We start from the raw sequence: 27,938 nt of genomic DNA, 5'->3' as shown, positions 1-27,938 counted from the left end.
CTGTCTGAACAAATAATGAAAAGTAAGCTAATGTATTGAATTTCAAAATAGCCAATGTTAAACAGGCATTTCCGATGTATACAATGAAAATAAGTTTCCCTTTATCATATCTTAGGCGCTTTTCTTTCAGGTCAGAATAGGCATATATTAAATTAAATCAATGAATGATTAAAGCAGCCAAGTCCTATATTGGATAACCAAACTGCAGTTTTACAACTGAGTGGAAAGTGGCAAAGACAAGTCGGAAAAACAAGAGCAAACAAACCAATCAGAGAGATTGCCATACTTCGCCAACTAAGCTCAATGAGAAGAGCATAGAAAGGCTGCAAAGGCAAAAAGCGAGCAAACAATGCGAAAACTTTTCCCAGGCCATTAGAAATGTCCAACAACAAGTGGCCATAAGACAAAAAACAATTCAAGGAGGAGCCAGAAATCTGGAGGCGGGCAAACTTGCGAAAAAAAGGCAAAAACCCAACTTTCAGTTCATGTAAGTGCAAGTGTGTGTGTGTGCACGAAAATATTTTCAATTACAAATTGTATTTTTCCGTTTAGATAAGCATAATTTATGGCAGGACTTGTGTCCTCGATCGCTATTCTGTCTTGTCTCGGGCTGAACTCAAAGTTTCAGTCGCAGTCCTGCGGCAACAAACACTTTTGCGCTTGGTCGGCGACGCAGTTGTAAACAAGGGGAAAATACAAGAAAAGCGACGGAACGGCACGGAAAATGCCACCAGAAAAGAAGAAAAGAGTAAAAAGGACCCAGCCAAAAAAACCCAAGACTGCCACTGCGACGACCAAAAGACGCCAAAAAGAAAAGCTGCAGTCAGAACTTGCAAGGGGCGAAATAGAAAAGCGCAAGAAGCGTGTAAAAAAAGCTAGTAAGAAAAGTCAAGAAAACAGTTATGCGAATGCAGGATACCCTGTTTTTAAAGAGCCGATTTTAAAGCCCATATAACTTGAATTTCATTCTAGGCATAGAATACTTTGCGGTGTTTTAAGATAATTTCAGAACTGAGAAACAATTGTTAACATATCACGGAGAAATTTTAAATTTTAGTATCTTCAAATGCGATTATACATTCATATCCAACATTCTCCAGCTTACTTTAGATTTACTGAGTATTTTCCTTCTACGTGCTTCTCGGTGGCGCCGCCAAATGTCACGTACGCAGACAGTGGCAGCCAGGAAGGAAGTGGGCGGGGAGTTGGCCAAAGGGGCGTGGCAGGGTTGCCCTGCTCATGTGGCCTGTCACATGAATGAAATTGCCAACTTAATGCGAAGGCAAATGCAACAAACTGGACAGCAGACCGACATCCTCCCACATTCTCAAATATGATTCTTTATCCGCCGCCGGGGTTGTCACCTCTTCTTTAAATCAGGGGGAGCAGATTGAGAAGGAAAAGCAGGAGAAGCCTTTGCAGTCTCCAACATTAATTGAATTTGATTGAAATTCTGATGCAAGACGCACAACTTTTTTGTGGCACTTAATGTGGCCAAAAGAGCTGGTTTTCCTGAGGGAGTGGCACGTTAGAGAGGGGACTTCCAGGCTTTTTCGCCGGGCATTATCGATATATAAGCCATTAAAGCGTTTTCATTTTGCATGCACGTTCTTAGGAGAACTAACGCGTATTCAGGGTTTTACTGATGCATTTATGGAGTTAACCACACTTTGCGATATTTAACAAGCTGACAACTCTGGTCTTTATTCCGTGTGTCAATTTTCATCTTCTGCTTCCTGGCAAACTTTAATGAGACCACCTGAGGGCACCTCTGCCTCTTCTCTGACTTTCTTCAATTTTTGTCCTTTATAATGACTTGAAGGATCTGTCGCAAATAGTCTTAGTAAGTCACCTCCTCCGGTTATTCCCCACCCCCTTTGTTTCGATCAACCGGCGAGCGTGTGAAGCCATCAAAAGTGGAATCGACACGTTCTGCCGCCAGATGCACGCAAACAAAAGGGGGTTGCCCTTCTCGTTGTTCACCTTCCCAACCTCTGCCTCTTCTTCTTCTCCACCATGTGGCAGAGTGGTGACCCCGAGGTCGTCTTATCATAATGATGACGTTTGGTGGGTGACTCAACCCAGCTGCGTTTCGTAGCAATACTGAAAAAAAAAGGCAGCTTGAAAAGTGGAAAAGATATAGGCTATCCCTTGATGCACATATATTTGTAAATGAATTGTTCTCGCTGTGCCAAAGAAAAACCAAAAATGGCCAGCAAAAATATTAAACTCTCAACTTGGCGGTTACGAAAAGTGAGATTTTAATAAGTGTTTTCGTGTCAAAAGTTGTTGTTATTTGTCAGATTTTTTCATTTCTTTTTGAAGGAGCGGTACTACGCAATTTGAACCGAATTCCCACATTGAATAACGTGAGAACTTAACACCGCAGCAAAGTAGCGGGGAAATTAAAGGCGAAAAGGAAAGCAACACACTGAATAGTTTTGTATCGTGACACATGAGAGGCCTTCATAGGCTCGGCCGCGCTTGTGGTGCATAATTTTTCATGCCATATATAATAATCTCTGCTGGCCGTAATTTATTAACGTTTTCAGAAAATCCCCATCACCATCCATCAGCTCTCTCTGTCGCTCTTGCGTGTCTCTTGAGGGAATGGCCGTTGGCGGTTTCGCTTTCAGCGTTTTATTTCAATGCGATTGAAAGCAAATTGAAAGCCGGCACCTGCCAGAGAGCACACGCGGGCAGAAGAAGGAGGAAAAACCATTTGCGGGCTAAAATGGCCAACAACGAACGGACTCGACACGGTACACAGCGAGAACTGAACAGCAACTTATAGAGATTTATACGAGTAAACCCATGTATTTCGGAGGAAACATATGTTCACACCAACTTGGCATATTATAGGGCTGGCCACATTAACCAAGGACTGGATAGTCTAAAGCTGCACACTATAAGGTAATAACCACTTAGGAGACCTCACACCAATACATTTGGGACCCCATTCCGACAAGATTTCTCAGAGTTCGCCATACGTATTTTTTTGCGTGCACCTTTCCATCAAACTCCTTGGTCCGGTTTGATGGAGCGCATTAAACAAATAACGCCCTGGCAATATTTCATTAAAAACTTAACGGTCTGACAGTACAGAGTGCTTTAGGTGCTGTTGGTTAGCCGCTTGAAAGGGGGTCACAGGACAGCGAATCAGCGATAAGGGCGCCGGAAGAGGGTGCTCCAAGGTAGATAAAGAGGCATTGGCTAATGCCTCGTTGGCGTGTGTGCTGTGAATTGCCAGCGTTTGGCATTCGATGAATACAACACAAGATGCATTTTAGCTGGGCCCAAGACTGGCAAACACTAACTAATGGGATCCTAAATACCCTTTGGGGGCATTTCAATTACCATCACATCGAAATGTGTAACAAGCCTTAGCCTTTTTTCGATATATCAACATCTACACTTCTAATAAACATCTTTAAATTCTACCAATTTCATTGTATTTTTACACCTGCACCATGGCATTTTGTGATTTCGCTGCTGTTGTTGCGATCCTTTGTTATTCTCAATATTTTCCAGTTTAATTAGTCTGAAATTACACAAGCAGCAAATGAGTTAAATGAAAAATGTATGATTATAATTTTCGTTGCCCATTTCCAAACGAATTTTCAATTTGCCATTTGCTGAAATTGACAGTTAAATTATTATTATTATACTTGTTAGTTGACTTTAACCGCCGCTGGTTGGCCTGGCTTTGTGCTGTTATTATTATTATTAATGTTAGAGCTGGGTCATTTTCGGTGTCAGTTTGTATTTCTGTTTTTTTCCTGCGGTTGTAGAATTTATGGTAAATTAAATTAGCCTGATTGGTATATGCATTTATAATGACATCACTTCAATCCGATCCCCTGTCAGACGAAAAGCAGCCTGTGCGCAATGATAAATTAATGAAATACATTTTTATAACTTTTATTCCATTTGTGCGGTGCCTCGAACTCCATTTCCATTTCCATCTCCATCCCCACTCGACTCCTGCTGAAAGAATACTTCATGAAAATGCCTTAGAAATTTCAAAATAAAATTTTTATGGTATAATTATACGCCCAAAGACAGACGACGTCGGGGGATGCATAATAAAAATTAACGCCCTCCTCCCCTCGAAAAAGAAAATTCCCGTGTTTGTGTTTGGGTCATAATTTTTCTATTAGACAAATATGAGCGAGGGGGAAGGAGAACGAGAGGGCATGTTCATCATATGAGAGTGTAATAAATTTTATTAAAAACATATACAAACAAACGCATAAACGAGATCCAAGACCAAGTCAAGGTGGAAGCCTTCTGGCAGCGGGGAGTGAGTGGACTAGAGTTAAGTTGGCCACACATTTGGGCCATCCTACGTGACCGGGGAAGGAATTTCGGTGCGCGCCCTCTCTTTCTTTCCCCCTATCTCCCTCTTTTTCGATGTCCAGCTGAGACAACACATAAAAGCGAAAATAAACAAAGGCGCTGGAGGTAAGACGTCGTTTAAGGAGTTGGCATGGAATCAAAGCTCACGATCTGGGGACTTACAAAAATTCCCAAAAATGGTTGGCACTGCGCCATATAAAGGGGGAATTCAAGTTCAAAATTGAGTAATTCATTACAAGACACTGCCCAATCATTTGAGATATAAAGGTTATTCTGATTATCCCTAAGAATACAAGATAATAATATTTGGTTACTGGCATGAAGCTGGTCACACTAGAAAAATATATATTTTTATCGCTTGTAAGGAGGGAAGCCATAAAAAGCACATTAAAATATAGTTTGTGATTCTGTTGACCTGAAGAAAGACTTGAACGATACATCCTCCTTTGACGGCTAGCAGTCAACCCCCCAAAGAGGAATTTCCTGTTCCCAAGCGGCGAGCAGAAAAGAAAAAACGAACTTACATAGTTAAGTGTGGCCAAATTAATGGACATCGAATGAAGTTGACCGGCTGTCATAAAGCGTTTATAATTACTTTTCACACCAGGCGGCGGCAAACCGAGCGCGTGACTAACGTGCGCGAGGAGAATGGATCGGGGAATCGGATTCGATTTGGGGCAGAGGCGGCAGCCAATGAACAAGCCCACAAACAGTCGGCGAAGAACAGAGAAAAAAACAAGAAAAACATTACAAATAAACAATCATAAATTTTCTATAAATTCTAATTGAAAGGGTTGCGAGCGACGGAGCGGGGTGTCTGTTTATAGGCTTAGAGCGTATTGCGCACGACATTTGTTTATTTATGGCGAATGACAATAAAATTTAATAACTTTGACACAATTTAATTAATTTCGATTTTTCAATATGACAAAATAAAAAAGAAACAACATAAAAAAGCACCAGGCGACCGAAGCAAACAAACAAAATGTGGAAAGCCAAACAAAAATCAACACAACATTAAATTGTTATACATATATGTCTGTATGTTTATCTGTAGGTCCGCGCGAGGGTGGGGCATCGGTCGAGTCATAAGCAAACATATTCATACATATATATTTTTGGCCGCCTTTTTCGATGCTCCACTGCCATATGCAAGGGAAAATTGAATTAAAATTCAACGAGGGCAATTTACAAAATTAGTTTGGACAGCCAAAAAAGTTAACGAAAAAGGACCCTGGATTTTTTCATTAACCGACACTATGCATGAAATGGAAATTCCATCAGAATTCAAATCAAATGGACTAAATTAAGAGCTTTGAAATATCCAAATCAAAAACGAAATTGATTTGTCCCGCTCAAGTTGCGAGTCAATTGCATTTTTTGCTGAGTGCTAGGCTTAATAGAGAGCAAATAAAAGGAATGGAGCTATTGACTTTACAGTTAAAATTACAAAAACAATTTAAATTCGATGGTGTTAGAACAAAAGTTACTCTTTACTCAATGGGTAGACTGTTAAGGTATTGTTTGAAAACGTATGTATGCATTAAAGTTGTAAATTTAAAAGCTGGTCACATTAAAGTTATAAATTTAAAAGCTGGTCACATTAATGCAATGTTAAAACAGTTTAAAGTGTTTCTGTTAATTATATATCATAAGGGAGCCTTGCCCTGTACTTTATTTCAAAAATTAAAAGTATCGCAGCGCAACCGGCAACCCATCAAAATGTAAAAGAAATGTAGTACGTCCCTCTGGTGAATCTCCCTCCTCCCCCTGAACCAGTCAAATTGACGGAGTTATTATAGCCTTTATGCGTATGCCGACCACCAAAAACCGCAATTGAAATGCAAAATATTGCCCACGTATAAATATTTGAGAAAAGTCGAAATGCAATGATTAAAAAATGAAACGCCCTGACGCCAGTGCACTGCGTTTACTCCCCTCTCTCTCTAACATTTTTTACCCTAGCTTTTTGAATTGTGACAACATAAAATAATTGTTAAAGTCCACAAATAACAATAAACAAGCGCACAGCACGTACGGAGAGAGGGGGAGAGAGCAAAAAGCAATTTGCAATGCACCAAAAACCGAGGCCCAACTCCATGGGGGAAAGTCTCTGCGAGCGAGAGAGATGGAGAGAGTGCTCCTGTGAGTGGTGTGTGAGGTAAATTTATTGATTTCCATATATTTATTTGTGTAAAATGCCATAAATTACAATTATTTAACAGGCCGGACGGAGGAGCCCGGCGGACGGCCGTAAAGTCAACGGACACTCGAACTCTCACACTCTTCCCTGCCATCCTTGAAATCCTTTTCCTCCCTTCCCCCACCAGCCCTGTGCTTCTCCTGATTTCCATGACTTGCCTGCTATTCCCACCGTGTAGTTGGGTCAGTAGTGCCGCCTACCGCTCTGTTGTTGCTGCCACTGCTGTTGCATAATTTGTTAGCCAAATTGCAACTCAACAGGCCAGGTACGCAGGCTGATATCGAAAGAGCCCGGGACCCGGACAAACAAACGTACCTACATATATGCAGGGCAGGGAGAGGGGAGACTGGCTCATCAAATATGCAAAATTTTGCAAGTCCTTGCAACAGTCGCAATTAAGGATGCACCGCCGGCTAGGCGACTATAAGGCAAATCACAGATAATGAAAACGGTGACTCCCCCAGTAAAGTGTTTCTTCTGCTGCAATTAGAGGGCTGAAAAGTCACAATTGTAGATAGCCTTGTTGTTTTCTTTTAATAATATAGTTTTGAGTTCGGTTTAGTTATGTTGTGAAGTTGGATACGTGTGTGATCCAAGAACAGTGACTGATTTTGCACATCTAAATGGAATCTCAATTTTTGATAAGAATGATTGCAATGATTGAAATCATTGCTTATTGTCTTTTCTTCATACTACCATATGTGCTATATAAACAGTGACAAATCACGATGCGATTAAACCTTCCCCAATCACTGAACTTAAACGGAGTTCACTTGGCCATCTCCAATCGGCTGTGGAGCCACAAGGCCTGTGACCACCCCACCGTCCTCTTCCTGTGCTGTTGCGAAACCGAAATCCTGGCCATCGTCTGAAAGTCCTGGGCCTCCTTCATGTGGTTCTCATACGGTTACCTTGTCCTGATCAATCGCTTGGCCATTTGTTGGCTTTCGTGTTCTCTCTGTTTGGACTATTATGTCCGGAGCTTATTAACTGCGGGTCTCGCAAATTCAATGCAAATAAGCAAATTTGCAATCAAAAGAACGATTTTCATATTTAAGATGGCACACACAAGCACACACGCATACAAGTGCAACCGGGGGGGAAAATTCTGGGGGAAAACTGGCGGCCTGGCTGTGAAATGGGGCGTGGCTGGAACAGAGGCATGCACTTAATTTGGCAATTGTCTCTGCACAAACACACAAGATATGTTTACGAATGTATTGCCTGCATGTATATTTATGTATGTTGGTTTGTCTCCCTCCGTTTATCTACAGCTCCTCCCACCCATTTTCCAACATCACCACCCAATTTTGCAGTGTGTGTTCGCCTGCCTTTGTCATTAATATTAATTTCGTGTTTAATTTATTGTAATTTACGTGCATTTGATAAATCGTGTTATTATAATCAGTTGACTGGAAACGTGGAGAAAGGACAGGCCATGGAATACACTGAATGGCACTCAAACTGATCAAAAATGTATTGTTTTATGTCAAAGAAACTTAAAACCTTATACCTCATTTTGCAAATATTTTCAAAATAATTTACGTTCTTTTGTAAAATATGATATTGTTTAGTTTCAATCAACGAATTTTCATACCAAACCTCTAAGCTTCCCTTTTGGATACATTTCCTATGAAAGTTAACTTTATATGGCTTTAAAAAAGTACATCATATTTTTTTGAGAAATATAATTTCGACAAAATCAAGCAATTTCTGTACCAGTTCTTGCCGTGCAGGGAAATAAACAGTTCGGAAGGGGAATAGTTAGGTGTTCTACCTAAATGCCAACGACATAGACAACTGTCTCTGGCTCTAAACTCAAGCGGACTTACCTAAATGCCAACTCCGATTGGAGGAATATTGCGCGGTCTTCTTTAACGAGTCGAAATTCTTCAAGTCGAAGGACTTTTGAAAACTGCAATGGAAACGAAGAAGTAGAATTAGGTTAAATTCAGAATTATGCATATCAATCGATATGGGGTGTCGGGAACAGCTTAAAATAGGTTATGAAACGGTGGTTAGTTCATTTTGAAAAAGTCATACATGCTCCGGCAGTTAATTGGATAAAATGATTAATAGCTTGCTAATAAATAAAAACGATTCAACCGTGAGTCCTTTGAAATCTGGTTTTCAAATGTTTCATACGAAAAATCCTAAGTGGAAGCCAGCCAACTTATATTTAAGAGAAGCGCGTAGAAAGGACCAAAAATTACATGAGGGCATTTTCGACGGGTGCATATAGGGGTTTGCTTAGGGTTACGCCGGGCCAATAAATAGTTTGTCTCCTTTGCGCCAGGAATGGAATTCTCCCATTCTTTTTTCTTCATTCTTCTTATGTGGAATGCATTTTTATAACAAAATAATTATACTTATGCCACGGGCGCGAGGGGAGAATGTGCATTGGCCATTGCACAGAATGCATTCGAGTTGAAGTAATGCGAAGAGGCGAATCGCAAACCCGATTCCGACCCCCAAGCCCTAAGTCCCCCGGAAAATCCGCCCCCAATACCGATTCTTCCATTTCTGCACATAACGGCATCCATTACACGCAACAACAAAGCCAAAATGGCGTCTGGGGCGACAATGTGTTTGTGCGACGCTTGTGTCTGTATTGTCGTTCAAATTATTTTTATTATTTTACACAATTTTTATATGGAAAGCCAAATACTGCTATACAAACCCACACACACTCGGGCAAGGCGAAAAAAATGAACTTTTACGGTCTGGCATAAATATTTAGTATATTGTTCTTGTTGCTGTGTGTTTATATTGTTGTATTTAATGAGATTTTTGAACTTTTCTTTGCCATAAGCGCCTTAAGCGTTTACTCTCTCGCTCTGTGAAAAAACACTTTACAGAAGCCACAAAAAGGATAGCAAAACAAGAGGCATTCAAGAAGTTTTTCTTTTTGATGTCCCCACTTCGAGGGGAGTGTGAAAATTAAAGCAGGGGTTGGGACATCTCCTGCAAGTGTACGATATTAAAATGCTCATTCGAAAAGCGATAAATGTGTCTTTTTATGCTATCTTCCTGCTCCTATTTTTTGCTAGATAAATTTAAATTCATTTTAAATATAAAACCTTCCCATTCCATTTCACATATCTTGATCTCCACCGTTTGACCTCTTAATATCTTTATTCCTAACGAGATATGCCTCTTTCCCAACATCTAAATGACTTCAAATTGCTTTATTACAATCCATAAATTCCAAATCGAATTCCCATAATCATGAAATCAATTTATTGTCATCACATTTAAGCCCATTAGTTGGAGACCCGATAAAATCTCCGATCCTAATCTCAAATGCATTTGTCATCCCCCAAAATCGAATCAGAGCAGATCGAAGACCAGTTTTCAGATCTGTTTGGATCTGTTCGGTTCGGTCTTTGGGCTTCTCCTCTTGTGTGGGTTGTTGTGCAACCCACAAGCCGGATCGCTTACAATAAAAATAATAATGGAAGCCGGTGGCTGGGCAGCATGGCATCCAAAACTCCAACTCCAACGCATTCATTAGTTCTCATTAGGAGACAAAACATTTCGGATCGAAACTCGCATCTAAACGATAAACAAAACATTTTTCAAAAGGTGGAGCGGTGGGTTTTTACCGGTTTATTGGCGTCTCTAATGAACCTCTATTAATAAATATAAAAAAGGAAAACTCCAAATTTCAAAAAAGTCGGCATGGAAATGCTTATGACATTGTTAAACCAAATAACGAAGACTCGAATTGGGTGGTCGGAGAAATCGAGTGATAAATATAGAACCGAGTGGGTGTTGGGTTATGAAAACGTCATTAGCTTACGAGTTACACACACTAAGAACCCATTACCATTTCAAATATCGATTAAAATTCGCTTTCCGCCACTTTCAAAACCCAAAAGCAGAGCAAAAACACCCTCGAAGCTAGTTACAAAGTCAGCCCAGTTAATTAAAGAGCTAGAAATGCATAATTTTCCATTTAGCCCATTTATGAGTTATGCAGTTGAGAGGGAAGAAGAGGGCTGGTTAAAGGAAAGTACCCCAAATGGGGTTAGGGATGTGAAATGGGATATGACATAAGCGTTTAAACATTTCACAGCAGCGGGGTGAAAGCTTCATAAAAACAAAACGAAGCCAAATATAAGACAAATGCAGGCCCGCGGCAAAGTTTGTGGGGCTATACGTACATATAGGGGGCCGCAAAGCAAACATGTGACATATGCGGCAATTAATGCCGTTAATTATTAAAGTTAACACCCAAAAGCGACATGCACAAGTCAAATAAATAAACACGCAGCAGGGAACGAAGTCAATGGCTCTTGGCCAAAGCGAGGGCCCTATATACCACGTGGACATATATTTATGTACATATATGTACGACAAACTGAACCCCCTCAAAAACCCATAAAGCGTCAGCCCCCTGCACAAACGCCCCAACAATTAAGGACAATGCGTACTAATTTCAAACGAAAACTTCAACGTGGCCTTCTGAAAGCGAAGCGGAAAAGGAATCACGGAAAAACCGCCCAGAAATTTCATCGGATATACCGAACTGAGCGCCGAATTTCGTATATCCTGAATTGGAGTTGGGTTTGAAGAACAAAAAGACTGCTAAGAACCTTTATTTATTTTGCTTAGTGGGAGCTCTTTTACACATCCCAGATTAAATACCAGCTATGCTATATTTAACTGAACAATAAAAAAATGAAGAATCTTTTATGTATTTGAAATTTAAAGGACTTTAACTCTTTTCAAATCTGTGGTCACGTGTCTTCTTATTTTATTTTTAAAAATAATATTTTGAAAATACTGACATTCTTTTAAAAATGTGCACAGAATATTTCAATATTACCTTTCTCTAAAAAGTATCAGCGGTTTTATTTATAAACTGGCCCAAAGGCCAGAGTACACTGACAAAACTGGGGATTAGGGGGCCGCGCTTAACCCGTGCGTGCCGCAAGCTGAAGAAGAAGCACGTTGGGGAAGGACAGTTGGCACATAAATAATTTACACACAAGGCCCTCGATTCGCGTCCTGCTGACATAATTTTTCCCCTCTTTCGACCAAAAAAGTATTACCAAAAATAAAGGAAAACGGGAGACTAATAATTAGGGGCAGGTTTTCTGGGAATAAGGGGGTGGATTTTTAGTGGATAAAAAGGGGGGGTGAGAGGGGCGTGCCGGTCGACAAGGGCAGTGCAATGCATAAGCCAACAAAACTTTGGCAATTTTGTGCAACTTTTTGGCTTCCACATTTTGTATAGAAGGCTTTTTCCTCCCTTTATGTTTGTTTGTGTGTTTCGAGGAAATTTTGTTTTTGAAAACAGGAAAACCTTGGCAAGTTTTGGGGGCTCGAGGAAGAGGTAATTCCATTTTAGAATAAGCTTTGCTTAGGTCAAATCAAGTTTAACTTTTTCGGAGGCCACAGAATCGAGTTGATGGCGCATTCAAGTCGCCACATACAAATAAACTCGAACTTGGTTTAAGGTTATTTGAGAGGATTACAGATCTTGAAGATAAAGTTTATTGGTCCATCTTAAAGTTTAAACAACGTTTTTTCGCACATTGCCTCTCTGCAGTCATTTTTCCCCCTCAAAAAGTCCTTTTTCCCACCCACTGGGGTCTCTCAATTAAGTGAACGTTTTTCCTTATTTCATTTTGCATCGTTTCACATTATTTTGTCTTGTTTCTAAATTTTTTGTGGGCGCTTAACGGCGCATTAAATGCCAATAAGGATCGCGGTTTTCAGGGAAGGTGAGAATGGGTGAAAATGTGGGGACAATGACGATGAGCATATGAGTTTCAATTTTTGCCACAAATCCAGACAGCCGCACACAGTCTAAACTTTGAGCTTAGCCTTGTTCTCCACCAAAGTGCCAATGGGATACACACTGAAAAATATTATTTTAGTAACAAACAGAATACTAAAAAAATACACACTATTAAAATCACTTGAGGAATATGTAGTAATATATGAATGTTACATTTAATTACCAAATCATATTTTTTACTGAAAAATTGTCAAATATAACTATTAGCTGATACAAAACGTTAATAAAGCAAAATACAAAAAAGTAAGCAAAGTTCATTGCAGATAGATTACTTTTATCACTGAAAAGGGCCCAATTGAGTGGGTATTTTTTCCAGTGCAGCTCAAACTTCGCAGCAACTCCGCCGACGCCCCCTGCAGCCCCCTTTGTGAGCCGTTAAGCGCCATTAGGCGGCTGTGCAGACATTAAAAACAGCTGCCATCTTCTCCTGTTTTCCGTTCTTGTTGTTGCCATCGCTGTTCGGGCAGTTTTTTTCGGGGTGGGGGAGGGGGCCGAGGCAACAAGCAACGGGGGAGCGGCACAAAAATTGCCTGTTTATATTCGCAGCGACAGCAAATTTTATTATTATTTTTGTTCTTGACAACGACATTGGGCAGAGGAGCAGCAGGCACAACAACAAAGTCAGCAAGACAGGACACCGATTTTTGGGGGGTTCCCCGAGACAGGATAGCGGCAGACAGCGGAGGAGGTATGGTGTGGCGGGGAAACTAAATACAGGATGTGCGCATCGGGTGTATTTGTTGGGGAGGACACCCAGAAATACGGAAAGGTTTTACATATCATTGATGTGAATTTCGATTTTCATTATTTGAAACTAGGAATATATTGTTGTATTTTTTGAAATTATTTTGTGACCATGTTAGCCTTTTTAACATCCATAAAATCTATAAGTTTATTCTTTTACACATGGTTTATAAGTTCACCCCGACCGACTAACTATTCTCATTTCATTAGAATTTATTTCCCTTTTATTATTTATCACATATATATTTGTTATAATTATTTCTTCTACCTCCCTCCTTTCACTATGTTTCCTTGACTAATAAAAGGGTTCACTGGATATCACTTAGTTCATTGGTTAAACCTAATCGAGGTTCGAACGGGCCAAACTATTTTCTACCCGTTTTATTTTCCTTTTTGTTTTTATGCAAATTTTGCATTTATATTTGAGGAAGCCAAATCGAAATCAAAGTTATCTGTTGTTGTTTGTTGAATGTTATTGCCGCATAGATACAATTCACATCCTAACCCCGAGACAGTTTTGGGTTAGAATTTTTATTTTTCTTTCGATTTGGTTTAATTTTTCTCGATTATTTTTGGACACCTACTGCGTGCTTCCAATTAAAGTATAATTCATTTCAATTGAAGTCAATCAAAAGAAATTATTTCACGCTTAATCAATTAGAGAAGATGAGGCACCAAGCAGGGTACAGCATGTGGGGAAGAGACCCCAGACACCCCCAAACAAAGGGAATGTGTGCCGTACAGATTTTTCACTTGAAAAAGAGAAAAGCATGATAATAATACCCGAAAAAGTCGGCGAACAATTCCGAACGATCCTCATCATTAAGATAGGCGGACGGCAAAGGGGACTGACAGTCATCACATGAGCTTTGCTTTTAGTTTTTCAGAATCCAAACAAATTGATTTCGCCGAGGGTGTTGAAATGCCGGGAAGTGGCACTTTGGGGCCCCAAGATAAGCTTATAAAAGAGATGGGACTTATGTGTATGACAGGCAGGTCTAAGTAGCATTTGTGCGATCCGTGGTGATCAAAGAGGGGCCCAAAACTTTTGAGGATCATGTGCCATAATCAGGGATAGATTTACGAGTCCAGTCGCCAGATGGGAAGTGAATTGAACTCAAGAAGCCGCACTTGAGGAAAGATTGGATAAGTGATGTAATTAGCTCGACTTGATGGAAAAGCGGAAGAGTATATTAATAGGGGCACCCACAACATGAATACTATAAACCAAAAATCACAGACTCACAGAGGTATCGCAGTTGAAATTCGGTATCCAATAACACAAGTTATCGATTTTAGAAGTTTAGTTTTGGTTCCCCATCTGAAAGCCATATGGAAAACTGAAAAATCTAACATGAAAATGGGCTAAGATTTTGACCATCTTATAACTTAAATATTTAAATGTTAAATGTTAGAGCTTTCAGCCACAAACTCATAAAGGTATAACACTTAGAAATCGCGATCAAATTACCCATGTTATGGATTTTAGAAGTTTAGCTTTGCGTTCCCAGTCTGCAAGCAATACGGAATACGAAAACAACTAACATGAAAATGGGCTAAGATTTTGACCCTCTTGTAATTTAAATATTTAAATGTAAAATGTTTGAGCTCTCAGCCACAAACTCATAAAGGTATAACACTTAAAAATCGCAATCAAAGTATCCGAGTTATGGATTTTAGAAATTTAGTTTTGGGCTCCCAGTCTGCAAGCCATACGGAATACGATAAAATCTAACATGAAAATGGGCTAAAATTTTGACCCTCTTGTAATTTGAATATTTAAATGTAAAATGTTAGGGATTTGAGCCACAAACTCATAAAGGTATAACACTTGAAAATCGCGGTCAAATTACCCAAGTTATGGATTTTAGAAGATTAGTTTTGGGCTCCCAGTCTGCCAGCCATACGGAATACGAAAAAATCTAACATGAAAATGGGCTAAAATTTCGACTATCTTGTAATTCAAATATTTAAATGTAAAATGTTTGAGCTTTCAGCCACAAACTCATAAAGGTATAACACTTGAAAACGCGATCAAATTATACAAGTTATGCATTTTAGAGACCAGTTTTTAGGTCCCATTGTGAAAGCTATAGAAAATACGGAGAAATGACAGTGGTTGAAAATTTGGACACTCGTGTAAAAGATCATTTTGAATGCAGATTATTGAAAAATTTCCCCACAAAGTCATAAAGGTATCTCACTTGAAAATCGGTACCCAATAACCCATGTTATAGATTTTGGAAGTGCAAACTTTGCCATTCTAAAAAATATTGGAAATACTGAAAAAACCGAACATGAAAATGTGTTAAAAAGATTACTCAATGGGATTGGACTTAAAAAAGAACTCATTCACTAAAAGTTCCTTAGTCATTTTCTTTTATTCCGCAGTCCAAATATAGCTTTTGCTAAGACACTACAAATTAGTTGGAAATATTGTGCCACGACTTTTCTTTTGATTTAAGGCCGCCAGAGGGCGCCACCGCAGCCGCACGATCTTATAAAGTATTTATAGTTATATATGGAGAGCAAAGAGTGGGGATGTCGCAAATAATTTTTGCGCTTACGCAACGCCCACCACCCAAGTGGCGACACCAGACAGATGAGGGCGGTGTGGCAATGGGGGCGTGTCAGGAAGCAGGGGGCTTGGAGGCAAGCGTCGCATTAATTTGTCATTTTGCGCGTATGTTGACGACGGGTAAATATGGAGAGGAAAGTGCTGGAGGAGATTGTGGGGATGGGGATTCAAATGGCAAATATAAGCCTCGTCAAGTGGCATGTCGCACACTCACACGTAAGGAAAAATGTATAATGCATAATAAATAAAATTGAAAATATCTTTGTTAAAATAATATTATTTTCGAAAATATCCTGTAGTTTTTAGTAGTTAAATATGAATAGTAAGCCTTTAATAGCTTACTAAAACTGTTAAGTTGAAGGAGTTAATTTTACATATCAAAGGGGAAATGGAAGTTCTTTAAAAATGTTCTTAGATTTATTTCTGTGCACACACTTGCTGAAAACTTTTAGTTTTGCTTACGCGCTGCAAAAATTTGCACTTTTCCCCCTTTATTTTTTGAATATTTTCTTTTCTACATACATACGATATAGTCTTTTCTTTCTATTAAAATTCCTTTTTTCGCAGACTTCTCTCACAGATTTTGACTTTTGCGCAGGGAAGACCAGAAGCCGAGGCAGCCAAGGCGAAATAGTGTCACAAAACTTTTATGGTGGCCATGACACGTTGGCGGTTGTTGCCTCTTACCACTGGAAAAACCCCCTCGGAAAACCGAAGCGCAAGATCCCCCTTTGCGCCCCTTTTGCTGCGGTGACTGCCACCGCTACTTCATTTGCCTGTGCGCTCATTAAAAAAGTTGCGACACATACAAATGCATACACTGGGAGAAAATAATGGGTTAACGGGGGAGGGAGGGGTGAAATGGAAAAGAAGGCTTTGAATTTTACTGGTATTTTCAAAACTATGAAGGTTTTTTAATTAGTCTTAATAGATTTAAAATACATGACTACAAAAAATACTAAGGCACAAAATGCCGTGTAAACATTTTTCAAAATTCCCTTCTAGTAAAGGGCTCGGATTTCCTTCGTGTGTGGGCAAAATTCGTCACCTCTTTGCCCCTCAGTTTACCAATTCCCTAGACAAAGTCAACACGTTTGCCTGCATGTCAAGTGCCAGTCACTCTGTCCGCTTCTCCAAGCTTCCCCCATGTGGCCTCCCACTATCCCATGCTCCCCAAAAAACACACTTTTTGGCGAAATGAATGTCAAGAACGAGTGAATATTTGCGCTTAAATGCAGTTGAAATAAGATCAAGGGAAAAACTATGCAGGAGGCCAGCGACCTGCCGCCATTTTTGCATATTTTTCAAGGGTGTAAACAGAAATTTGTCAGTCCACGTTGGCCACCTCCCTCGAAACATCGCCGTCCTTTCCTGGCTCCCCTCGCAATTTGATCGTTACACACACGAGACGAGGGCCGAAGGAAAAACAAGCAGGGGAAAAGGCTTAGGGAAGTCACTCGAGCGTGGTCACCTGGGGAAATTCCAAGGGGTGAACGCACTTGCGGTGCACAGGTGAGTCAGTACACCGGCTAAGCCGAAAAAATGCACAAGTAAGCGCAGCAGAATGTTGGAAGGTGTCCAGAACATACGGCTAAGAGTTATAAAAAGGAATTTTTTAAAAAGTATATTAGAAAGTAAACAAGAAAGGAAGGTTTCTTCGGCAAGCCGAAGTTTGTATACCCTTGCAGTTATAAGAAATAATCAACTTTAGTAACACCATGTACATTTTTAAGGATTGTTGCTGACTTCAAAAAATTATATTCCCAAATTATATGTCAAAAAAGTCCCAAAGCTATCATTTGTTTCATATTATTTTCTTACCACTTTTCCGATTGTTTCTATGACAGATATATGATATAGTCAATTTTAATAAAATTTAATTCGAAATTCAGAACTAATTAAAAAATTGTATTTCCAAGCTTAGAATTTAATCACAATTGAAAAACAATAAAAAATGAGACTAGTTTGCGTAGAAACGGACGGACAGACAGACATGGATCGTTGCAAGCTTCTAACTGAAATCATTATATATGACTATATCATTATATATATGAAATCATTACCATTAAACCCTCTTCAAGGGTATAAAAAAGGCATAAAAATATATAATATTATTTTAAACTTGCGTTATGCTCATTTGAAGGAACTTTAGTAAAAACCTTTCGTCTTCAGTAACATTTTATACAATAAATTGTATAATTTTAAGCCCAAACCAGCCACTTAGCCACTTTTACTGCTTGTCCCCTTTACAGGACCTCAAAAAACCTTAAAATGAGACAAATAAATTATCTGAAATGCCATAAAATTGTTAATGGAGTGGAATTTTGGAACATCTTCAGGACAGCGTTTCGCTAAAGGCATAACAATCTAGAAAAGCGATAGGAAAAGATGAATCTCTGTGCTTTTGGCTCGCCTCATCAAAAAGGGGCGCCTATATACACAGATACAGATACATATTTGTATATATTCAAGAGGGCCAACCATTTGGCAGTCTGACTGCCGCCAGTGGCCCTATAAATAGTCCAGATAACACTAAACCAGGCAATCAGCTTAAGGCAAACCTCTTATCTTAATGTGTCGTCGTCGTCTCTGAAGTTCGCGAGACATTTTTGCTAATTAAGCTGTGACCAAGGGAAGGCGGCCCCACGGAGGCGTGGCAGCTCCCTACTCACATTAAAAATGTCGCGCAGACATTAGCATTTTTATATGGAAACAGAACGGGGAAGTAGGAGCAACGACGACGAGTTTATCTGGTCAGAGTTTATGTCTGGCAGCGGTCACTACTTAGTCTGATTATTGTTATTATGGCGTCGTAGTTTTCATAAATTTCCACCAAGTTATTTTCCCATAAATTCCCGCAGGACACGGTAGAGGTAAGGTAAGAGAAAAAACAGAAAAAAGAGGCGACGACCAGGTAAATGACGACGACAGCAAATGACAGGCAAAGGTGGGAGGGGACAGGTGGTAAGGTTGCCCTGTCAAGACCTAGACAACTAACGAACCAAGGAAATAACAACTAAAAAGACGGTGACTATGGCAAATCTCTTGGCAGGACAACAACAACAGCGATTCGACGAACAACGACCAATAAGTAGAGAAGGTCGCCAGGGTACTCCTAAGAGGTGCAAAGGTACAAAAATATATATATAGCGCTTCGATTAGAAAAATCCTTGCCTTATAAGCACACAAATTGAAGTAGGTATTTGTATCCTGTACCTGTACCATCTCAACATATTAAGATCCTAAACTTTTATAGTGTTCTCCACTTGTCTAACTTGGCTATCAAGTAGAACGGATGGATGGGTGGTAAAAGCCCATGTTTTAGTACACTTCTTTAAAATAAAAATAATATATCTTCTACGCTAACTTACCAACTTCAATATATTTCCTGGCATTTATAAAAACAAATAAAATTTTTGAACTTCAGCTTTTCCAAGTGCGAAAAAGACTGACATACCGTGCATTACGTGGTACAAAAAATGGTACCTGCCTCATCTCTAGCAACAACCAAGAAACGACGAAAATGTCGAGACATGTGCAATGTGCAATGTCCTTTGGGTATACAATTTAAATTGGCATTCCACATGACAATATGTGTGGCAAAGTGAACGAGCCAACAGACAGGTTGCTACCAGGTAGCCCCTTAGCCGCAGGAAAAATACAAAAAAGTCCAAGTTATAAATAAAAGAAATGGATAAACGGAAAATAACCATCGCACATCGCGCAATAAGAGTTAATAATTTCTTTGCCGGCGAAGAGCGTTCAATTATCGCTTAAATGCAAGCAGCACCCAGTAAACAATGAATTAATAATGAGTTTTCCCGCCAAGGAGATTTGCTAGGCAATCGGAATCGAAATCGGATTCGGATTCGGAATCGGAATCGGGGAATGCTTGTCTGTTGCCTTTCTGCGCTAGCTTTTCAAGTTTCTGCTGGAAATTAGTTTTCCGTTTTGTTTTCAACTTTTATGATTTCTGCCGAAGTAAAAGCACTCCGAGGGGAAATTAAGCCACGGTAAAGTGGTTATATGGAGGAATTTAATATTGAACTAGTGTTGAGCGCTGAGCGTTGAGCTAATTAAATGCCTTTCAACTGCCTTTTAAAATAATGAAAATGAGCAGAAAATAGCAGAACAGATGAGTACAGAGCGCAACATGAAGGTTAATCAACATCAGTATGCTTGTATATAAACTTATTTAAAATTAAAATTTACGAAATCACATTATGAAAAGGAAAATGCTTTTCATCGGCTAAAACCATACATAAAAATTCGCTATGAAAGGAAAATTATTTTAATTGCGTATCAACAATTTAAGGACATTCAAAGGATTAAAAATTATTTGTGGAAAGCGTAATGAAAGCTTTTAATTGGAATTTCAAAGATGATTTCGGGCTATACAAATTTAAGATTTGGCTCAAGGGAATAATTTGAGGGAATTACTGCTAAATTTTCTTAGCTTTAGGCACTCTTAGCCTTCAAAGCAGCCCATTAAAACTGGTTCAGGGACGATGACTCCTGCAGAAGTCCAGTCATCATCAATTCCATCATCTCTGGGGCATTTTATTGCGTTTCCCAGCGCGCTGATTATTATGAAATGTTGTCTCTGTTGTCATTATTATTGCTGAAATCATCGGACCACTTCTCAGTCCCTATATTTGTGAGGATTTTTTCTGGTTTTCTGGGTTGTTCTCCTTATCGCGGTTGCATCGTCATCGGGTGTCTTGCAGTTCCCATCGTCGGAGGGTAAACAAAACAGAGGGAGCTGTGGCCTGAAACGCTTCGCTTGCGTTTTGTAGCCTGTTCCGCTGTCTGAGCTGGCTCCTTCCTTCCTTCTCCGTAGCCCCCACTCCGTACTCAGGATCCCAATGCCCTATCCCTAACCACGTATAAATATTTCGCATCCCTTTTTCCTGCCCTTCGTCTGGCCTGGCTATCAACTTTAGCACCTTTCGCTGGCATCCGTTGCGTTTCGTTTCATTCCTTATCTGGGTGTTGTAGCTACATCAATGCTTCCACCTTGGCAGTCGGAGGCCCATCTATGCAAGAGATGCCATCATTAACAACATCAGCATCGGCTTAAACATACCCTTAATGTTGGTCAAAGCAATAAATGAGTGTTTGGGTTGCGCTCCTTCCTGAACGCTTAAGCCTCTCTCCGCGCTTCTCAAGAGTTTTAGCTAATCCATAGCTGCACCTTCTTCCGAATTCCAGAAACTGCAGCTCCCCTGTCACACTTCATAAATGCTACATTATTGCTTCCTTTTGCCCATCAAGAAACTCACTTAAATTTGCACAGTTAAAAAGTTTTAAAATAAAATCCATTGCGTTCCTGCAAAAATTTTTGAAGCCAAAGGGTACGTTTCGCTTCGATCACAATCACTCAATCCCCACCACCATCATCCTAATTATTTCTGTATCGCTTTGCCAATTTATTCAACACGATCCACTGATCACTTTAAAAGTAAGTACATCATCATTTAAACATTGTCCACAGATGGCGAGGGGCGGTCAGAATCAGAATGGAAGATGCGACTTTGTCTTTGTCATCTCGGCTCGGACATGTCTCGTTTTTACCGTTTTCGGTGTCTGGGGAATGCCAAAAATGTTGTGTGGATCTCTTCGAGAATGAGGAGCTCTGGAATGGAGATGGGATTGGAGATGGAAGGGTGTTGGTGGCGGTGGCGAGAACAGAAAACCGAGAATCGAGAGCCTGAGAGCCTGAGAGCGTTTTGTACAGTTTTGTTGGCCTGTGTAAAAAGGAGCTGGAAGTAGGGGGCTGCCATCGCGTTCTGGTCATTTATATTGTGGAGTTTCTTTCAATCCCCCCAGCTCCCAGCACCAGCTCCCAGCCCCCCGTTCCAGCTCCCATCGCCCAGCTCCATGTGCATGTGTCAAGTGGACTTGTTTAATAATTTATGATGAGGCCAAAAACGTAGATCGTGCGTTGCGCATTGCCGGCCATTAATCATGGCCAAGAAGGCAGAAGGCATGGCCGGCCAGCTGAATTGGCGGTGGGGGATGCGGATGGGCATGGGGCTGGGGCCGGGGACGGGGAAACGGGACAGTTGGCTGCTGTAGTAAAAGTTCAATTACCCGCCAAATCAAAATTCAATCTGCTTGGTGAAGAGCAAAAATAAAGCAGCAAAAGCGGACACAAAAACAAACAAAACGGCACGGCAAGAGCGGACCACAGTAGTCCGGGTGGGGAAGGAGATGGTATGGTATCGTATGGTACGGTATGGTATGGTACGGATTGGAGTATCGACTATGGAGTATGTAGTGTAGAGTGCAGCAGGGACCGTCCTGCATATTGACTGTATACTGTGTACTGCAGACTGCAATGTGGCAAAATCAAAAATTCCGAACGCATACGCCAGACAACCATGAAGTGGAGGAGCCGAACTAAGCTGAGAAGACGACGAGGAAAGCCAAAAGCGAGTCATGTCATGATGGCGGGTGGATTGTGGATGGATGCGAAAGACTGATGGACGGACCGATTGGAGGGAGGATTGAGGTTTCGGGGGATCCTACATCTAGGGGCACTAGGGGCTCGCAGAGAGGCCACTTAGCCACGCCACAGATCAGATGACAGCGGCCCAAGACGCGACCAGGATAACAGACGGCGCACAAAAAATAAAAAATCGGAAAAAAGAAGGAAAGGAAAAAAAATCCCCATTTCGAAGCCGAAAACAAACCCAAGCCCAAAAGCCTGGGAGCACAACCAAAAAAGGAAGGCCAACGCGTTACGGGAATACCCTGTCAGCTTAGAGTGATAAGTTACCATTAACCAAAACCTATGACTTTAATTTGCTAGTGCAAAAGAAAAATAAGATATACAGCTTAAAAGTAAGTATTGAAGATTATATTTAAGATATAAAGTGTAGGAACTTTAAATTATTATAGATGAAGAGAAAAAAGATCATTATGTATATCACTCAATATTTTATTTCAAATTCATGTCAAGATATTAAGGTTGGAGACAATTTCGATAGATTACTTTTGCAAAACCTTAAAATAACGCACAAATATCTCATTTCACCGTTTACCATAACATACTTACTTACTTAACATTCGTCTGGTTAAGTAAGTATTCAGGCGAAGCGCTTCCTGATCATATCTATGTCTGGAGGACTCCCCCGATATGCAGATCTGCTAAGCCGACCGAACCAAAGTCCCTGACAAAGTTGATGGACACCCCCTGCTGAGAGGTGGGATTCGAGGAGGAGGTGGCATTCGGGAGAAGGGGATTCGAAAGCGGAAAGCATACCGAGGAACGAGTAACGCGGGTTTCCAGCCTCCATGCGTGAGTAGTTACCCACACATCTGTACGGCGACCCCCTCCTCCTCGGCGGCCTCAGCCCCCGCTCGACCATGCCCATGTGCGCTGCAGCTGCCACGTAGTAGGTGCAAGCATAAGCGCTACTAATCTGCTACTCAGTGGCGTATCAGGCTAAAGGCAGCAGTCGAGGCATGCCACCAAACAAAACCAACAGGCAAACAAACAAACGGATGAGCCGGTCGGCAGCAGTGGAGACTGCGGAGCGGAGAGCGAAGAGCGGGGCGACAGGTCGTGTGAGTGATCAGACAGCCGCAGATTACGTATACGCCGCGTCGGAGGAACGCAACTGCACACTTGGCTAGCTTTCAGACAGATTCAGTGGTCCCTAGCCAGGAATATCCAAGCCAATCTTAAAGGGCTTGAGCTTCTTTTAAAGGATGTCTCCAGTTATACTTTTTTAGTATAAATTCATATCATTGGTTAGTGTAAGAGTGATTATGAGAACTGCAATTTTTCAAGCACACAAAAGTTGTATGGAATTCGTTTCCCATGCTAGCTAGCTGCCGAAAGAGCCAGCTCTCAGATCTGGCGTGGAAAAAGCTTGAGGAAAAGGGTGGAGTGGGCTGGGAAAATAAAGACGGGGACGCTTAACTTTCTGACTTTTGGCTGCGGCTTCTGTGGCTGCTCCTCCTGGATGCTGATGCAGCAGATGTCGAGGGGGCGGGGTGGGGCAACAAAAAAAAATACAAATGCCCACTCTTCCTCCTCGGGATGCTGCCTTTCTTATGGCAGCCATCTCGTGCTCGAGGCCCGAAGCTCGAAGCTCCGCGCTCCAACTACCCGTCTTTGATGCCGGGGAATCTGCTGCTTAAAAAGTCCGCTCAGGTTTTGTCTGTGCCGCAGTCAAAGCAGCAGCAGCAGTAGCCTTCATTTGTTATTCAAAAGTTTCTGGCTCTGCACTTCGTTCTCCTGTGCCTGTGCCTTACTTATTTATTTTATTTGCCTGATTTCATTTCATTTTGTTTCATTCCATCTCGTTTCATGTCCCACGTACGCAGACAGTGTCCGATTTTTTCGCATATCCCTTTCGCTGGTTTTGTGCTTGAAGAGCTGCCAAAGCAGCAAAGTGCATCCAATTTCGGACACAGGAATTCCCCAAAATGTCCCCCGAATTCCCAGCATTAAGTAGGCGGTTAAAAAGGTGGAATGCCACGCGGGAATGTCGAAATAAAACAAATTAACCAAGTAAGAGGCCATTGACAAAAAAAACAAAATGCTTACAAATGTTTTGACTTATTGGATCCGAATTAAAGATCAATATCAAAAGAAGGCTTCCAAGAAGATTCCAAATAACTCACAACTTTCTCATATTTATTGCTTACGAGCTCTCTGTTGAATGCTTCTCAGAACTCAGGTGTTGCAATTTATAAAAGATAATCCCTCGCCATTTTAAATTCGAATTTTTACCGGCACCGAATTGGATTAATATATTTACAAAACAGTGTACGAAAAAACCTTTAGTAGGTTTTATCTTTATAGAAATGAAGTGGCAGGTTCAGCTGCCACTAAAAATATACATACACACGCAGGCATACATTTGATTTCATTTGCGGAAATTGTTTGATAAGCATTCCCCATAAACAACAACAAAAAAGCACCCGGAAAATTTATGAGCAAACAAAAATTTTGTTTGAAATCATTTTTATTTTTCTTTTTGTTTTGTTTTTGTGTCCCTGCTACACACACAATTTATGGCGGCAGTTTGTGGTATTTATTTTAAAACAGATATTGCACTTTATATTTTTATTTATAAGCCCAGATAAACAATGGCATTGACAAGCCAAAAAAAAAATAATTTATATAAAAATACGCTTTTTCGTGATATTTCTTAATCGCATTTTTCGTGCGCAGATTATTTTTGCAGTTTCGGAAGAAGCTGCTTCCGTAGAGAGATATTAGTGCAAAAAAATTGAAACAAAAACTGGGAGCAAAAAAATGAATATGCCCACCCCATAATGCTGGCTAAATATGTGTAAACACTAATTATGCTAATTATACTTTTTTGCCTTTGCCAGCAATTATGCTAATTGTATTTTCAATTATTATACGCTTATTTATTATTATTTCTCGGCGTGCCTGCCATTGTTGCTGCCGATGATTACAATTTCACAAAACGAGACTCGATTTATGAAAAATACAGCGGGAGTCACACAAAACAACGATTGGCTGGTGTAAAAATGCCAACGAAAATTGCACTGCCTGAATTTCAAGACGATTTTATTATTTTTTATTCCCAGCCAGTCGTTTGCAGCCAAAATGAAATTGATTTTGTCTTACAAATGGCAGTCTGGACATATAATTACACCCACATACGAGTACAGCGCGAACCCGCTGGCAGGCATAATGTATTCACACATATTCATTAAATAATTATGTCCATAATTAAAAACGAAGCGAAAGCAGCGGAGGAGCTTCGTCTGGTGCAACCCGTACAACCCCTGAAAGTTTTCCCCGTTTTTTTTTTGTTTTTCACACTTTGGCATAGTTTTTGCCACTTTTGCACATAATTATATGACCAGATTAAATGTCTATTAACTTATGATTTCGGAAAATGTTTCTAAAGTGGTAGTTGTGTTAGTGGAAATTATATAATAAAACGCAAACAAAGAGCAAGGTAGAAAAAATTAAATTCATTGTATGTGCTTTTTCATCAGCTCACCAGCGAATTTGCTTCTGTTTAAATATTTCGTATACATGTAGTTCCACCATGCACAAGTAAAATGCATAATGCTATTAGTTAATTACTAATGGCTAAATGTAAAAATATTGTATTTAACCATTTTTAGGGCTTAGTTAATTGGTAAGCGAGGTTTTAGACTTGTTTTTTGTTCAGAAGATGTATAAAGCTTGATAATAATATGGCAAGCCACTGTTGGGTGAGCAATTTCACTGGAGAATAAGTCTGCTTAGTCTTGGAATTCTCCCTGAACTGCACACTTTTCCCCGACTTTAAGGGCTTATGGTGTTTATTAGCGCCACCTGGCTTGTGTTAACCGGTAACAGCTGCCGCCGATCTATACGCCTTGTTTGTATGGACTGAAACCGACAGCAGTTCATAATTGCCCCCAGAACCAGTCCATTTCCATCAATTTCCCCCTCAATTCATCTGTTTTATCTTTTTCAGGCGTTCTCCTCATATTTTTTTACGATTTTTGCTGTTTCTTTATTATTATTTTTTAATTTGCCCTGGCAGTGCCATCTTGAAAGTGAAAAAAATAAGTGACGCCTTCGCCTGGCATTTGTTTAATTAAAGTGATGACCTCTCTCTGCACCGACTGCGTCCCGCGGCGGCTGAGTGAAAAAATCAGAAGCCGCTGGCATTATTTAAAATGCAACGCAATGCGGCGCTCGAAATGCAATCAATGTGAATTAAATTCCCCAACTGGGACCAGCACAAAGCTTTCAGTGGCGGCGGGGCTGGGAAAAGCCGGGGAAAAGTCGGGGAAAAGCCGGCGAAATCCGAGGAAAGTTGGGGGCTGCCTGGAATCAGAGTCACAATCTGAATCTGAATCCGAATCCGAATCCGGCGCAGGTCAGGTCAGGGATTGGGGTCAGTGTTCAGCAGTTCGGCCGCAAATATTTTATCCAAACTCCGTCAGTGCACAAAAATCGAGACGAAAAAATATATAAATATGTATGTAAAAGAGCGAAAAAAGGGGAAAACAGAAAACAAAACCAACAGCTGGGTAAAATCAGGGAAAATTTAATTGAGCGTGAAATATTTCAGAGGGGTGGTAGGCTGGTAGAAAATGCACATTTAAGGTGTTTCTGCAAAATGCTTTGTCAATGTTATCTCTGCTCTGCTCCTGGCACTTGTTTATCCCATAAATAATTTGTAAATCGGCAAACTTCAACCTTTTTGTATCCGCATCTTCAATTTTAAACTGACCTGAGCGGATTAAATCATGCTGAATTATGTTTTTTCTCAATGTTTAATTGTTTGCTTCTGTCAAATGTTAAAACATTTCAGTGCTAAACCGTATTTGCATAAGTGGAAAATTCTGCTATTGCTCAAGTGTAGATTAATTGAACTTAATTCAATTTGCCGCACAGTCCACAATGTAAAATCGCAGTGGGCTTGAGCTTGAGTATTCAAGTAAATAAATGTTACATCCTTTTTGGAGTTGCACCTTCAATTTTAATATTTCATTCCCTGCCATTGCCCATTTAAATAAGTGAAATAAAAGCGTTCTTTTTCAATTGCTTTCACTTATTGTTTTGTTGCCTTGATTTTTTTCCTGTACTTTGTTTTGTTTTCTTGGTCACGCAATTAATTTCTGCACGCAAAGTTTTTGTTGCCTGTGTGAAACAATAGCCTTGAACGCCCATCTCCACCCACCGCCTCCCCATTTGCCACACCCCTTCTTCTGGGGAGTACTGCTAGGCATTGTCTTGGAAATCTGAGTTTTCCTCTGCCCTTCGGTTTCCCCCACCCCGACTGCCGTGTGATCGTTATTATTAGAAAAGTTTTATGCACAATATTTTTCTTGTTCCTTTTGAATGTTGGTACTCTGGGGCTCCTCTGCTTTGTCTCGGCTACTTGCTGTTGCTGTGCTTTGTTTGCACCTCCCCATCTTGACCAGCCACCCCTGACACTCGCCCCAGCCCCACCTCGACTTACTGCTTAACCCTCGACTGCCTGCCATCATACATCGTTTATGTTACGTGACTTGTTTGCCTGATGGATGCAAAATAACAGACCCCCGAAGGAATCGGAAAAATCGGTTGGGTATGGCGGGAAAACTCTTACACACACAGCCACTCACACAGAGCGGCACATGTGTGCTGTAGGTTGGAAAAACAGCGGAAAAATCAACAAAGAACATACAAAAAATAAAAACAGTAGGGCCAGCCGGAAAAAAATGTATGAGGCAGAAGAAAACAAAAACATAAGAAGGAGAGAGAG

The 27,938-nt window shown here is 40.5% G+C and overlaps 1 protein-coding gene across 1 annotated transcript in view; it reads right to left on the bottom strand.

The window, feature by feature from the left end:
• Window positions 1-27,938, bottom strand: part of LOC108027566 (hornerin) — an 85,196-nt gene that overhangs the window by 28,842 nt on the left and 28,416 nt on the right. The window contains exon 3 of the mRNA XM_017099053.3: window positions 8,395-8,477. The gene's annotated coding sequence lies outside the window, so the exon portion shown is untranslated. The remainder of the gene's footprint in view (window positions 1-8,394; window positions 8,478-27,938) is intronic.

This window comes from Drosophila biarmipes, chromosome X (genome assembly GCF_025231255.1).
Source record: "Drosophila biarmipes strain raj3 chromosome X, RU_DBia_V1.1, whole genome shotgun sequence".
NCBI lineage: Eukaryota > Metazoa > Arthropoda > Insecta > Diptera > Drosophilidae > Drosophila > Drosophila biarmipes.
Note: the sequence above shows the minus strand (reverse complement) of the source record. Positions and strands in the feature narration are given on the sequence as shown.